A 15,132-nucleotide genomic window follows, 5' to 3' on the forward strand; every position below is an offset into this window, starting at 1 on the left:
AGGCAAAGTGCAAAGACTTTATCTGCAGTGTCTCTTTACAGGCTTTCAGCAGAAAGTATGGCCCAATTGAAAGTGTGTCTTCCTGCCTCAACACCCAGAATAAAGGAGTGAGTCTTCTTGCCTCAAGAACCAGATTAGAAGTGATTCTTCCTACTTAAAATTAATTAAAAATAATCCCTAACTGGTATGCATTTCATTTTCAGATTTTCATTCATCTCAAATATAGTCAAGTTGATAACCAAGAACAGCCTTTATGAGTCTACCTCTTGTCAACCTGTCTACTCAAGCATATATCCTTATGCGGTGATTAATTTCTAAATGAAAACAATAAGTAGCTTATAACTAAACATAATTTATTTATCACACATGTAATTGCAAATGAAATATATATTTAACCTGGTTACAATTTTACCAAACATGCTAAAACTGTCCCCATAAAACCACAAAGTCATTATTAATTTAGAAGAGGTAGCAAGATTCCTTGAGAGATATTCTTTCAGTATCTCAAACTGAAATATAATAATCATTAGTATTCTCTTGATTGATGTTACATCCTATGATAAAGAAATAAGAAGAAAACACAAATATCTGTATGAGCACATTCTTAAAAAAATACAACAGAATAACTCATGTCAACTCTAATCCATCTTTCTGAAATTGTTCACATGCTTTAGCTAGTATTTGTAATTACCTTCTCCTATGATTGATGGACCAGCCTGACTCCATCTTAATATCAGAAACCATCTTTTCATGGTGTCAAAAGAAGTTTGTTTCTATTTACTGTAAAACTTAAGATTCTGGAACTGAACATGTTCCATGCCCTAACCCTAGACCTCTACCCTCAGAAGCAAAGTTGTTCTGCCAAGTACCTACATCATCAAAGTTCCTCTGGAACTCCTAAGCCCTGGAAAGCCTTTCCCCTATTTTGGGAGGATATAAAAACCCCATTGCCCCCTTTTTTCCTTGGTCTTTTCTCAAACCTGCTTTTAGGGAGGAACCTATTATGGCAGAAATTAAAACTTACATATTTTGACTAAATTTTGAATACATGGCTTTTACTCTCATTCAGTGAGAATGAAACTACACATCCTTGGCTCTTTTCATGGAGCTGTGACCTATATGTTCATTCTGGTGAGTCTGTGTCTTTTGTTATCTGCCTGTATTAACATGTTGCAGTCTCCCATTGTCTTTAATTATAAAACAAGGTGGAATCTAGAGTAGTCCTAAAGGATTTCCTGCTTAACAGCCATAACCTTTCTTACTTCCATTGTGGAGCAACAATCCAATTTCACCTTGGTAATCTTGATCAATCACCTCTCCTATCCTGCGGCATTGGTTGTGTCTGCACGTAAGAAGGAGCCTCTATCCTGTCTATGTGTCTTTGTGACACAGAGACCCAGCTGAGCATCCGGTCTGCCCTGTGTCCTCAGTGCTCTGGGAAGGTAAGATTTACTCCCTGAAGGAAAAGGACAGTCTTTGAAGACTGCAAAGGGACTAGCTAAGTGATGACTAGGGATGAAGATAAATCCTGTATCACTAATGCCACCAGTCAATTGCCTGATCCAGGAGAATGTTCCAGGAGCCATGGTGTGAGGAGTTTCATGTACTCAGTGTTGGGGTAGAGGCGATCTGTGTGTTCTTGAAAAGTCTGTTAGCTCCTTCTATCTGTGGAGGGCTTCAAAGTAACCTTCAGCATTATGTGTTGGTTGAGCTGAGTGTTCAGTGAGCACATATCCCCCCGATCTTCCTGGGTCACCTTTGCCCTTTGCCTAGGTCATTCCCTGGTAGTAATCCTGTATTGCCCTATGAGAGATGCCAAGAGAGGCGACTTTAGTGTTCCCCATGTGTTCTCAGAAAAAAGGAAGGAGCCAGTAGGTCTGAACAGAATCTAGGGAGGAAGCTCTGGATTAGTGGAGACAAAAATAGAAATGAGTTGGCTAGGCAAGGTCATGGCTCAGGAAAACAATTTTCTGATTTTTAATGGTGTGTCCTGATATCACCCCATGGAGATCACTGGGAGAATGACAATCTCACGTCTAGGGCTACAGTAGGCATGGTCAACAAGTCAACAGTGAACTGCCCTGAGACCCTCAGCACAGGTGGGATGTAGGGCCTGTCATCAGGTTCACTGTGCTCTTCAGAACTCCTAATTCCTTCTAGTGTAGGTTGGATCTACACAAGGTTTCAGATTTTTCTAAGGAAGTCCATGACAAGAATTGAAATAGTGTACATCCAGAGGATAGGCACCTTCAGAAGGAGCCCTGTGCTTAGAAAATTTCAGAGGAAAATCCTAGAACATTTCTCTCGAGAATCTAATACAGGGGCTGCACATGCACTTTCTGGCCCATCATTGGTGTCTAAAGCCTTCCTTTTCTTTGTCCACATGTTGCTGAAGGGTCTGTTTTCTAGTACAAAGAACACTGATTCAAATTGACATGTCTTCTGCTCTTCCCAATACACTGTTGTATTCTTTTCTCCTGAGCATAGCAGTTTAGGAAAGAGTAAATTGTCCATTTCCTTCTGGGGCTGTATCATAGTGTAGCACTGAAGGAAGTCAAGGTAGAAAACATGCTGCTTGCTGGCTCATACACAGGCTCACACTCTGGCTCATGTTTAGCTTTCTATCTCATACATTCAAGGACCATCTGCATATGGATGGTGCTGCCCAAAGAGGCTTGGTCCCTCCTGAGCCAATTAAGACACTCCATCAAGACATGTCCACAGCCTAACTTGATAAAGATGGGCCATAGACATGAAGTTGCAGTTACTCAGTTGGGACACTTTTTCCACCAATATGACTTTGGGCTGTGTCAAGGTGACTGTTAATGCTAACTAGTACACTGTTTGAAACTGTTAAGTTCTTCTCCTCCACAAGGATGCTACTTGGAAGTTCCCCATTATCCAAGTAAGTGTCTCTCTCAGTTCCCAACAGTCCTCACTTGTGCTGATGTTCACAGAATCTTTAAACTGGACACTCAGAGCCAGGACACAGCTTAGGGTCATCTACCCCAGCTTTCACTTTTCCCACTTCCTGGATCCTCAGTCCAGAGATGCTCTAATATCCACTACAGACATTGTAAAGAGTTAATGAAACCTAAGTTCCATCCTGACTCAGAACAGGCCTCCTTTCATAGTCAACACCTGCCTCTGGAATCAGAGCAGAAGCCAATCACCAGGTGAGAAAGGACAGGAGCTGGGAGCATTGGGGGTAAAAGAACATGAGTATGGTTCAAAGCTCTGGATGTTCTTTCTGGGTCATGGTGATCAGGAAAGCAAATGGTGGGGGCATGAAGGCATGAGTTAGTGATAGAAAGAAAAATATACTTGGCCTAAAGTACAGTCTCTTTACATGGGAGAAAGCCCCAGCCACATCCTAGATATGGCTCTAGGAGCTAGGCCCTGAGATAGAACCAGTCCCTGGAAACCCTGACTCATCTCTACCCCAGGTGCCAGCCAGCAGGGAAGACTCCTGACAACAGGCTCCCTCACCTATACCCCCCATTCAACCTTGAATCAACAAGACCCATGCCCTACCTCAATACCTATCCCCCTATGACCCTAGTGGCTTCCTCAGACACAGAATCCATCAGCTTTGATTGGACCAATAGGTGAATGACTCATCTCTCACCTAGAGGGTCCTGCCTCTAGGACCTAGGCCCTGGGACACATACAGTCTCTGGGAACCCCACACACAGCACTTCCCCAGTTGCCAAGGAGCAGGGAAGACTCCTGTGGGCAGACTCATCCATCAACGCTCCCCCTTTGGACCCTGCAATCTACAAGACATACACCCTATTGCAAACATACCCATTCCGCTGCTATCCCAGTGACTTCCTGAGACATAGAAACTGCCAGCTCTCATTGGACCAAGAACCCAGACAAGACCAAGAGCAGCTCCCTGGATACAGAAACTGGCAGCTCCAATGTAACTAAAGCTAAGATGGGACCCAGAGTGGCCTTCTGAGACACAGACACAGCAAGCACAAATTGGACCAATAGCAGCTCACTCAGACACAGGCACCTTTTGCACCTATTGGAGGAAGAGATGGATAGATGCCAGTGCATAAATACGTACAATGACATAAAAAGCAATATGGCCTGACAAGAACCTAGCCCTTCTACAAAAGCAAGACCTGAACATCACAATGTTGAAGAAACAGAAGAAAGTGAAGTTAAAAATAACTTCATGAAGACACTAGAGGGCTTTAAAAAAAAGAAATGAATTTTTCTCTTAAAGAAATTGAGGACAAGACAAAAAATTAGAAGAAATCAATAAATTTCTTAAAGAAAGCCAAGAAAACTATGAAAAGGCAATTAAACATGTGAAGGAAACAGCTCAAGATTTGAAAAGTGAAATAGAAACCATGAAGAAGACACAAACTGAGGGAATGCTGAAAATACAAAATCTGAATAAATGAACAAAAATACAGGTGCAAGTATAATCGACAGAATACAAGAGATGGAAGAGACAGAGAGAATCTCCAGTATAGGAGATACAATAGAGAATAGAGATTCAACATTCAAATAAAACACACTGTCCAGGAAATCTGGGATACCATGAAAAGGCCAAAACTAAAAATAATAGGGATAGAAGGAGAGGAATACCAACTCAAAGGCACAAAAAATACATTCAACAAAATCATGGAAGAAAACTATCCCAACGTAGAGAAGGAAATACCTATGAAGATACAAGAAGCTCACAGAATACCAAATAGACCAGACCCCCATAAAAGTCCCCTCGCCACATAATAATTAAACCACTAAAAATACAAAAAGAAGAAAAATATTAACAGCAGCTAAGGAAAAAGGGCAAGTGACTTATAAAGGCAGACCCATCAGAATAACACCCCATTTCTCAATGGAGACTTTGAAAGCCAGAAAGACCTGGACAGATGTAATACAGACACTAAGAGACCATGGATGTCAGCCTCGACTAATATGCCCAACAAAATTTTCAGTCACTATAGATGGAGTGAACAAGACATTCCAAGACAAAATCTGAATTAAACAACACCTATCCAGCCCTACAGAAAGCACTGGAAGGAAAATTTCAAACCTAAGGAATTCAGATAAACCCACAAAATACACGCAATAGATAACCCCACAGCAGTAAACCTGAAAGAAGAGAAGTACACACATGCTACCACAAAAAATAACAGGAATCAACAATCACTGGTCATTAATATCCCTTAATATCAATGGATTTAATTCACCTATTAAAAGACAGAGTCTATCAGAATGGATATGAAAGCAGGATCCATCTTTCTGCTGCATACAAGAAATACACCTCAACTTCAAAGATAGACACTACGTCAGAGTAAAAGGCTGGGAAAAGTCTTTCCAATCAAATGGACTAAAGAAGAATGCTGGTGTAGCTATCCTAATATCTAACAAAATAGACTTCAAAATAAAATCAATCAAAAGAGATCAAGAAGGATATGACATACTTATCACAGGAAAGATCCACCAAGATGAAGTTTCAATTCTGAACATTATGTCCCAAATACAAGGGTACCCACATATGTAAAAGAAATATTACTAAAGCTTAAATCACATATAAAACCCCACACATTAATAGTGGGAGACTTTAACACCCCACTCTCACCACTGGACAGATCTGCAAGATCAAAATTTAACAGAGAAATAAGGGACCTAACTGATGTAATGACTTAAATGGATTGAATTAATATCTAAAGAGCATTCTATCCTAACAAACAGGATTATACCTTCTTCTCAGCACCCCAAATCCAGATCTCAAGGCAGTAACTGAAGTAGAAAGCATGGAGTAATGATGATTTCTCCATTGACTGTTCAGCTTGATTTTTTATACAACCCAGGACCTCCTGACAACTCTTGGCAATGTTAAGTGGACAATTCTTCAGTTGTGGTCTCTTCTCTTCAGTTCACTCCAGTTTGTGTGAAGTTGTCAGAAACCAAAAGCACAGTCATAGACTAAAAGGATACCTCCAATTGTTAGCATGTTTTTAGAATAATTGCCTGATTTCATTATTTTTCCATGGTAAGACATGTCATAACAAGTGGGAGCAATGATTTCTCCCAAGTTACAATCTTACTGTTAAAGGGATTAGGTCACACATACTGGTGATGGTGTAGAGGAAGAGGAATCCCTTATACAGCTGCTAGTGCTATAGATTATTAAAATCATCACTAAGAACCATGCATGTTCATGACAGCTAGTCCACTTCTCTGGATATCAAAGGAAATGATATTGATATAATAGATTCTGTCTCCTGACCAGTAGAATACATACAACTGCCATTGAAACACAGCACTCTGGATAGACTAGCAATGTCTACATAGGAGGGACTGTGAAGACTGGAGGGGTAAACTTAGGCTGGAGAGTTGTGATGCAAGCACAATTTGAGTGAACAACAATATCTAAAGACCTGCATTGTACATCATCCACTTTATTACATATAGTGGATAACCAATACAGGTGAGGACCTCAAATCTCCAAACACAAAGCAATGATGTGGATGTTGACAAATCAACCAGACTTGAGCATTATATTTAAATCCTGCTTAGAAAATATCATATGTCATAAATATATACAACTGTGAAATAAATGAAGATTTTATTTTAAAAGGAAATATTTATTAAGTGCCATTATTTGATCATTGAATATTCCATAATCTGCTGGATTATCAACAGACATAACCAAAATAAAAATATCTTTCTCTGGGTATCCTGGAACTTGCTCTGTAGACCAGCCTGGCCTCAAACTCAAAGAAACTTGCTTAACTCTGGCTACAGAGTTCTGGGATTAAAGGCCGATACCATCACCCCTGGCATATATTTTTATTTATTCTTCTCATACAATGCATCCTGATCACAGTTTCCCATCTGCTTACTCCTCCCAGCCCCCAGCCCCCCTCTCCACCAGATCCATTGCTCCTCTGATTTTCTTGAGAAAAGAGCCTCCCAGGGATATCACCTGAGCATGGCATGAAAACATTCAATAAGACTAGGCACAAACCCTCATAGCAAGGCTGGGTGAGATAACCCAGTGAAAGGAAAAAGATCCCAAGAGCAGACAATAGGGTCAAAGACATCCCCACTCCCAGTGTTAGGAGTCTCACAAAAAATACTAAGCTAACAAGCAAAACTAATATGCAGAGGACCTAATGAAGGGACATGCAGACCTCATTATTGCTGCTTCAGGCTCTCTGAGCCCCTATGAGTCATTCTTAGTTTTTTTTGGGCCAAGTTATCCTCCTAGTATTCTCGGCCCATCTGATTCCTACATTCCCTCCTCTCCCTATTCTTCAGGGTTCCCTGAGCTCCAACGGGAGGATCCCAATGGAGGTGTCCAGTTTAGGCTTTGCCTAATGTTTGGCTGTGGGGCTGGTGGACATGTGAGAGGAACATCAGGTGGCCATTAAGTTTCAAGAGATTAGACCACCAGGAAGGAAGGCACTGATGGGCGAATCTTACATAGGCAAGGCCCTGAGGGCTTTGGCTCTGGACTGTCTCTTGCTATTGCTGTGCCTTTACATGGTTGCTGCATTTCTCTGGTCTTACATTTTTCTCTGGTATCTGGCATGATGTAAATGGGGGTAGGGAGATCTCCACTGCCTTTAATGTAGTGGGATTGGAAATATTCTGCTCTACTTGGCATGTTTCCTATGGATTATTATGAAGATGATTTCCTCTTAAGGTGTACTCTTTAACTGAAGCAGTGATTTTATACTATAATAGTGTTAGTGTAAATGGGATTTGATGACTAAGAGTTTTTGATAAATATAGTGAGGGACTGTGACAGAGGTCATCTGAGTGGGAAATTAACATAGGTAAAGGTAGGATTAGTGTTGCCCAGCCTTGACAAAGCAGGGGCTGCAAAGGATAGAAAATAAGAACAAGGAAGAGTCACACAGCTAAGACTCATGAGTTTACCTTGAAGAGCTATATAGATTGTGGGTTTGGTTAGGGATTAAGAAAAACAATTGGGTCTCAGGAGCCAGGCTGGCTCAAGTTCATTTAATCTTGATGAATGTGTTCATGAGTTTCAGTGGGCATCATATCTGAAACAACAGTTTCAATAAGGACTTCATGTAACTACAAAACAAAGAATTGAGTGCCTAGTAAAGATAATTGCACAGGACTCTAAAAAATATGAAAAGTGAAACTAGTAACCTGTTTTCCTGGCAATCAAAAAAAACCACTCCCTATGCAAACAGCCATGGATGAAAGGATCTTGGTTTTGTTTTGTTTTTTTATTTTTTCAAGACAGGGTTTCTCTGTATAATTTTGGTGCCTGTCCTGGATCTTGCTCTGTAGTCCAGGCTGGCCTGGAACTCACAGAGATCCTCCTGTCTCTGCCTCCCTAGTGCTGCGATTAAAGGCATGTGCTACCACTGCCCAGCAAGGATCTTGGTTTTGTGAGAAGTCTAAAAAATGAATGTTTAACTGAATGTGGGTTTCTCAGAAAGTACATAAATATGCGACTAAGAAATGTACTGAGATTGACTTGTTCCAGAAAAATATGGTTTTATGATGATCATATAGTAACTGTGTACCATTTGATTATGGGGAAAATCCTCCTATTTGTAATCAACTTGGTGTGGTGACTATAAACAGGGTGGCTAAAAATAAAGAGCAGATGAGAAGCACTTATTCCTCAGGAAAGTAGTCTGTGTGTTTTTTTCTCACTGACTCTGCATCTCATTGCCAATGTCTTTGATGTGCAAAAGGCGGGTCCCTCTGCAGTGGGTCTCTGCATCTGCTCCCATTAGCCACTGGAGGAAGCCTCTCTGATGATTTATATCAGCACCTTTCTTACTTGTCATTTGATGAGATGGGAATCTCTAGAAAGCCACTGCTATGTATTGACTGAACCCAAAACAGGGCTCCCACCTCTTCCTACCTGCAGATGGAGTCACAGATGCTGTAATTTGAGCCCAGCAATGTGCCTCTCTAGTGGGGCCAGTGCAGTCCTAAAATGAGAGGAAGAACAAGAATAAACCAACATTGTTTCTGACACCTAGTGCTTGTATACTCTAAGTGCTTACTCTGAGTGAGACAGCTATTAAAATCATAAACACTTATAAATTGTAATGGATGCTGGGAAGGGAAAAACTAGCAGGAGGGAGGACAATAAATTAGGTTGAAGATCCTTCTTTGGGTGTTCCAGGGAAGCTTCAGATTGGTGTCTCATCAACTAAGACATAGGATAAGCAAGGACTGAACAAAGCAATGGGGAAAAGAACTTACATCAGGTCACCAGATCTCTCCAGAGCTGGGTAAGTGGTTGAGGGAAGATGCAGCAGGTCATACAGATCTTTGAAGGTCAGAGTCACTGGTCCTAGATCACTGACCCAGGCAAACAGGGAAGGAGACACCATTGTTAGAAAACGTGGAACCTGACCTAAGAGGAAGCCCTTGGGCTTCAGATATTCACAAGTCTGGCCCACTAAGTGGCAATGGTTGTCACTGTGTCCAGAATGGTGAAGGCTGATGGCTGTGACCAAGCAGGCTGGTGAAGAGGGAGAGCATCACTAAAAGGGTTCCCTGTAGAAATCTGGCCTGGCCTATCTCCTAGCCATGTAAGAGAAGCTGTGCCAGACAAGCCAGGGAGGGAGGTGATGGAGGGAGTGGACAAGGCTAGAAGCCAGTGGGCCCATGGCTGCTCAAGCTGGGTAGTGGATGGAGCTGAGGGAACATGCATTTCTAGTCTTCCCCTATACCTGTGCTCAGGCAAGGACACCAGGTGCAGAGAGTTGGGGGGTGGGAGTGGTGCTCCAAGCTTCCAACTTGCCTGATACTGTTGGGAGCCAGTTTGAATGGGAATGTGGGCATCAGTAGTGCTGAGCAGATGCAGGATTGTGGAGCCCTTTAACTAGAAGTGGGGAAGCCTGTGGTCTGATCTGTCCTTGAAGCTCAGCTGGAGGGAACAGAGGCAATCTATGAGGCTCACTCCTAGAAAGGGACAAGCTTATGCTTGACCTGACCCAGACCCCTAAGAGTTTCTTTTTCTGTCCAGCTAGAGATTCTGCAGAGGGGCAAGGGAGGCCAATTAGACACTTCCGTGGTACAGTTGCCTCAGGAGGGCACAGGGGCTGAGGAACTGCAAACATAGTCACTGTTCTCATCACTCTAAATTTCTTTAGATTTTCAAGTAAGGGTTCAAGTGCAAAATGCTTTGTCAGTATCAGAGTACAGAGTAGAGCATTAGCGCCCCGGAGCAGAATCTTTTGCTCTAAAAGCTCCTCACCTGCAGTTTCTGTGCTCCTTGACGGTTGGGGCAGATTTCATTTTTCTGCTCTTTACTCCTGTCCAACTTGGAAGGGCCTCTCAACTCCTCTTATGGAATACTGTCCAATGCCTGTTAATACATATGCACAGCCACATTATTCCACTTGTCCAACAGTCCCTTCCATTTCAAACTTGTGACAGTTTTGGAGATCAACTGCTGAATTATCCCTCCAAATCACTCCCACTACATCTCATATTACACTTCTCCTATATAAAGTTTGAGAAACACAAAAGGATACCCACATCCTAAGTCTTAGAAGTCAACTCCCAAAGGAAAAAATTTCCCATTTGAATAGATACTATTGAAGATGAGGGACAGAGGCTGAGCAATTTCTGACTAAAAGGCAAAAGTCTCCACCTCCTCTTCTGTCAAATAAGAATGAAGGATCATGTATTACCATGATATTACCATGACCACAATGCCTTTGCATTTTAAAATCTGAAAGTGCATCTCTTACAATGAAGTCATATTTAGAGGTACAGTTCACACTGATTTGAAGATCCAAGTGAGAAGAACTACCATTAAAAAAAAAAAAGACCTTGCAGCTACAGTAAGAAGAAAAATCAAGAGTGGAAAAATTCACAAAAGATGGTTTTTAAATAAATGGACAGTCAGAATTTCTGAACGATATATTAGAGTTCAGCTATGTGGGTTGGAAGCTGATACACCTTGGAAAAAATCCTGAATGAGATTTAAACAGATTAAGAACCCCCATGGGACCCCCTGGTTCACTTACAAATCAGAAATTCATTAATTAGAAATTTTTCTTTTGGGGCCAGCACTCCGGAGGCAGAGGCAGGCAGATCTTTGTAAGTTCGAGGCCAGCCTGGGCTACCAAGTGAGTTCCAGGAAAGGCGCAAAGCTACACAGAGAAACCCTGTCTCGAAAAACCAAAAAAAAAAAAAAAAAAAAAAAAAAAAAAAAAAAAAAAAAAAAAAAATTTCTTTTGGGTGAAGAACAAACTTTAACAGAAATAGCGTTTTTGTGTGCTGCTCCACGTGAACATCAGCCCTTTGAAAGAGTTTGCTCTTCCCTCCAGCAGGACAAGAACACCCAAGGGCACAGTAGTGCAGGTGTTCAAGGAGCAACTAAATCAGCACAAAGAGTCTATGAGGTAAAAGCTCCTCCATGATTGTTCCTTTGCGAACTTGCAGAGGCCTGAACACAAGTAAACGGTGGCCCCAGCCACCCTAGTCACTGCAGAGTATGCATGGGGAGCAGCCACACGGGGAGAGCACCCCACTCTACACCCTCCCACTGCTATGTGTCTGGGCAAAACAACCTGAGCTCTCTGGTGGGGAGGAGCCTATGAATCTTTCTGGGCCCACCCCTCTCAGTTTTTCCTCCTTTTCCACTGGGAGAGCCGAGAAAATATCTATAAAAGGAAAGCGCAGTGGGCTCAAGGAACCCTGCCAACCCATGGACAGCTCCACCAAACCAAGCTCCTTAGGAAAGGCTTCCAGGACAGATGGTAGGGCCAGACTCTCTGGCTGTACTGAGTCACCCACAAAGCAATCCGCCACCTTGCAGACACTTGGGACCCTGCAACAGTGTATGAAAGTCGAAGGTCAAAATGTCTACCTTCAGGGTTCCTGGCTCCCACATGTGGCTGCCAATCACCAGTCTAACCACTGCCTTGCTGGCTGCGGATCCAGATGGGGGCAGACTTGCAGCAGGTTCACTCCAAGGTCAGCCAGGAGTAGATCCTTCTGTTTCGTTATTTTTGTTTGTCATTTTGTTTTTGTTCTTTTGTTTTTCAAGACAGAGTTTCTCTGTGTAGTTTTGGTGCCTGTCCTGGATCTCACTCAGTAGACCAGGCTGGCCTCAAATTCACAGAGATCTGCCTGGGACCCTTCTGTTTTAAAGGAATGGGATCTCAGAGTTGCCACTGCCATGGCCCACCCCCTTGAAAAGGAGGCCTGCTGGGTTGGAGAAGGGGCCTGGACTGGCAGAATCTCTGGCCGTTTCAGGCTGAAAGAGAAGCCAATGCCATATTTCAATTTCTTCCAGCAGTTTCCCCATCAGGGCCTGGTGCCAAGGTAAGGAAGAAACCCGGTCTCAGTCTTTTTCTGCACAGGGATATGGGAGGACAGCCGGGAGCTAGGGGTGGTGCTGGCCAGTTTGGCAGTTTGTTCCAGGAACTGTGGACAGAGTTGTGGGGGAGGGGTGCGGAGGGGGAGGGAATAAACAGCTAAGAGGAAACTCCATTGCCAGTACTTGGAAATTAGAAAGGGGCTGGAGTGTAGCTCAGTTAGCTTAGTGCTTGTTTAGCACTCACAGTGTCCTGGATTTGATCTCCAGATCCAGGACATGGAGGTGCATACCTGCAATACCAGCATGTGATAGGTGAAGATAACAAGAGCCGTTCAAGGTCATCTTTAGGGACATATGAAATGCGAGGTCACTGTGGGCTACATCTTGTCTTAAAAAAAAGTGAGCAAAAAAGAAAAAAATGGCCTTTCTAAATCAGAGCAACACTGGCTGTCTTGGCTCTAGGCCTGTCCTTTAACTTCAGCCCTTCTGAGGCCGAAGGGTTCCTTCTCCCTCTTATACCCAGGTCCACACTAGGGCCATGTTCAACCCCTAGACCCAGTCTGCCAGCCTCCTAGCCTGTCCAAGGGGTTAAGCATTGGGAGGTCACAGGGAGCTGGGGAGGGGGAAAAGTTTGTTTAATCAGAGAGCCTCCAAAGGCGTCTAGTTTCCGTCACAGAGAACAGGCATTCAAGAAGGAAGGGAGAAGGAACATCATCAGATCACATACACCAGTCAGGCCTGCCACCTCCACCCCTGTCCTTGTGATAGGCAGAGAGACAGCTCTCTCTCAGCCTAGGAGCTTCTTGTGCTTGGCTTAAGCAGAGATCAGTCAGAGCTGTGCACCCTTGCCACTCTGACCCCCCATTGACAAGTCCATCTGCAGAGGCTCCCTCCCTCGGACCCAGATATCTGAGCCCAGCACAGACCGGAAGAATGCAGAAGTCAGCTAGAAGAACAAACTTTATGACCTCTGCTCATTGACCCCGGAAGAGAAAGTAAAGAGCAGAAAGCAGGCAGACAGTACCGTCCTGTCCCCATATGGTAACAAAACTGCCCTTAATAAGAATATTGTTCCCATAGCCAGGCCTAAAAACAGAAAGAAGGCTGTGATGACACACCACCTGAGAGTTATTTTCTTTTAGTACTCTAAGTATAATTTACCATGCTCTCCTCTCTGTAGAAATAGTGACAAGACCTGGTATCACTTGGGTGTTTGGATTATTTCCTGTGGTATGACTTTGTCCATAACACACATAACACAGTTTTAGTTTTTGTAGGTTTGTGCTTTTTAAACGTTGATGTGAAATGTGAACAAGAGTTCTGGTCTTTGTTCCAGAGACAGAAACTCGGAGAAGATCAACAAGGAGATTGGCTGTGTATCCTGTAAATGAGCCGCAGGTCAGTGTTGTGTCCGCATATTTCCTTGCAAATTATTTTGATATTGAAGTCATGAAGGCTTTAGTACTCTGCCTTGGACAATGTCATCAGATGTGTTTATTTGCTGTGACTTTTTTTCTTTTTTCTTCTCTGGTTATCAAAATTGTCATTAAACCATGTGACCTACATAGCACAGCCTTGTTCTATTTCATATTCTCTCCATTACTATTGTGAAGCAACTATTTTTCATAGACTTAAGACCTGCAGTTGTGAAAGAGAGTCCACTGTGAATGACGATCAATGACATATATTGCTGCCCTACAGTTCCTACTGAGGATGGATCAGTGTCCCTATATATTAGTGATGAAGGAAAGTCTGATGTGCTGCAAAGGTTACATTTCAGGGATGGTCAGGTTTCCAGAACCAAGATTATGAATGTGACCATGCAAATACATGAAACTCTTTCCTTGTATCACAGAAAAGATTCACTGTCTAAATCCTAATACCGAAAGTTTCAGCAGTGTAGAGTGGGCAGATGAGAGATGGAATGCTCTGCCTTGCTCTTGCCATGAAACTGATGTTTCTGTGAAGAGATGCAGATTGCAGTATACTGGTTTTTCTCATTGGCATTTGATATCATTCAGTGATGATGTGCCTCTAGGTGTTTGTTTGTTTCTTTTTCAGCCTTTTAATTCTGATTTATATTTTTCTCACATACAACACATCCCAACCAACTGTGGTTCCCCTCCTGCCACTCCTCCCAGTTTCTTCCCACACTTCCCCACCTCCCACTCTGTACTCCTCTGGTTCCTTTCAGAAATGAACAGCCTTGTGCTCTGAGGGGAGGGACCTCATGGGGATCTCCAGTTTGGACTCTCTCTATCTAATGTTTGGCTGTGGATCTCTGTATGCTCCCATAAGCTGCCAGAAGAAGCTTTTCAGATGAGAATTAGGCTAGCACTGATCCATGAGTATAGCAGAATATCACTTGGATCATTTGAACACGTTTTTTTTTTTTTTTTTTTTTTTTTGTTTGTTTGTTTTCTATTACAGGCCTCTGGGCTTTCCAGCCTCTGCTTCCTGGTCTTCCTGGCAGTGTTGGGCGTGGACTCTCTTTTGTATCCTGGGCCTCAATTTAGACCAATCACTGGCTGCCCACTCCCAAAAGTTCTACACTTCCATTGTCCCTGCATATCTTGCAGTCAGGATAGATTGTAGGTTGAAGGTTTTGTGGCTGGGTTGGTGTCCCAGTCTCAACACTGGGAGGTGTCTGGTTAAAGAATATGGCCAGTTCAGACTCTATTTCCTCCATTACTAGGAGTCTTCCCTAGGGTTACTCTCATAGTATTGTGGAAGTTTCCACTGCACTAGGGTTCCATGTAGCCCCCCAAATGTTCTTGAATTCATTAGGCTCTCTCCCCTGTACTGTCTTCCTCCACCCCTCCCCT

The 15,132-nt window shown here is 42.9% G+C and overlaps 1 long non-coding RNA gene across 2 annotated transcripts; it reads right to left on the reverse strand.

Annotated features, from left to right (window-relative positions):
• Positions 1-336: 336 nt before the first annotated feature.
• LOC143272500 (uncharacterized) lies at positions 337-12,420 on the reverse strand. 2 transcript variants are annotated; one of them, XR_013050154.1, is made up of 5 exons: positions 11,855-12,377; positions 10,232-10,342; positions 9,232-9,330; positions 8,885-8,954; positions 337-554 (listed from the first exon to the last, which is right to left on the reverse strand). It is a non-coding gene; the product is annotated as an uncharacterized LOC143272500 (long non-coding RNA). The 2 variants fall into 2 exon arrangements; XR_013050144.1 differs by lacking the exon at positions 337-554 and having other exon boundaries at positions 6,028-8,954; positions 11,855-12,420.
• Positions 12,421-15,132: the final 2,712 nt, after the last annotated feature.

The sequence above is a fragment of the Peromyscus maniculatus genome, chromosome 1 (assembly GCF_049852395.1).
Source record: "Peromyscus maniculatus bairdii isolate BWxNUB_F1_BW_parent chromosome 1, HU_Pman_BW_mat_3.1, whole genome shotgun sequence".
Taxonomy (NCBI): domain Eukaryota; kingdom Metazoa; phylum Chordata; class Mammalia; order Rodentia; family Cricetidae; genus Peromyscus; species Peromyscus maniculatus.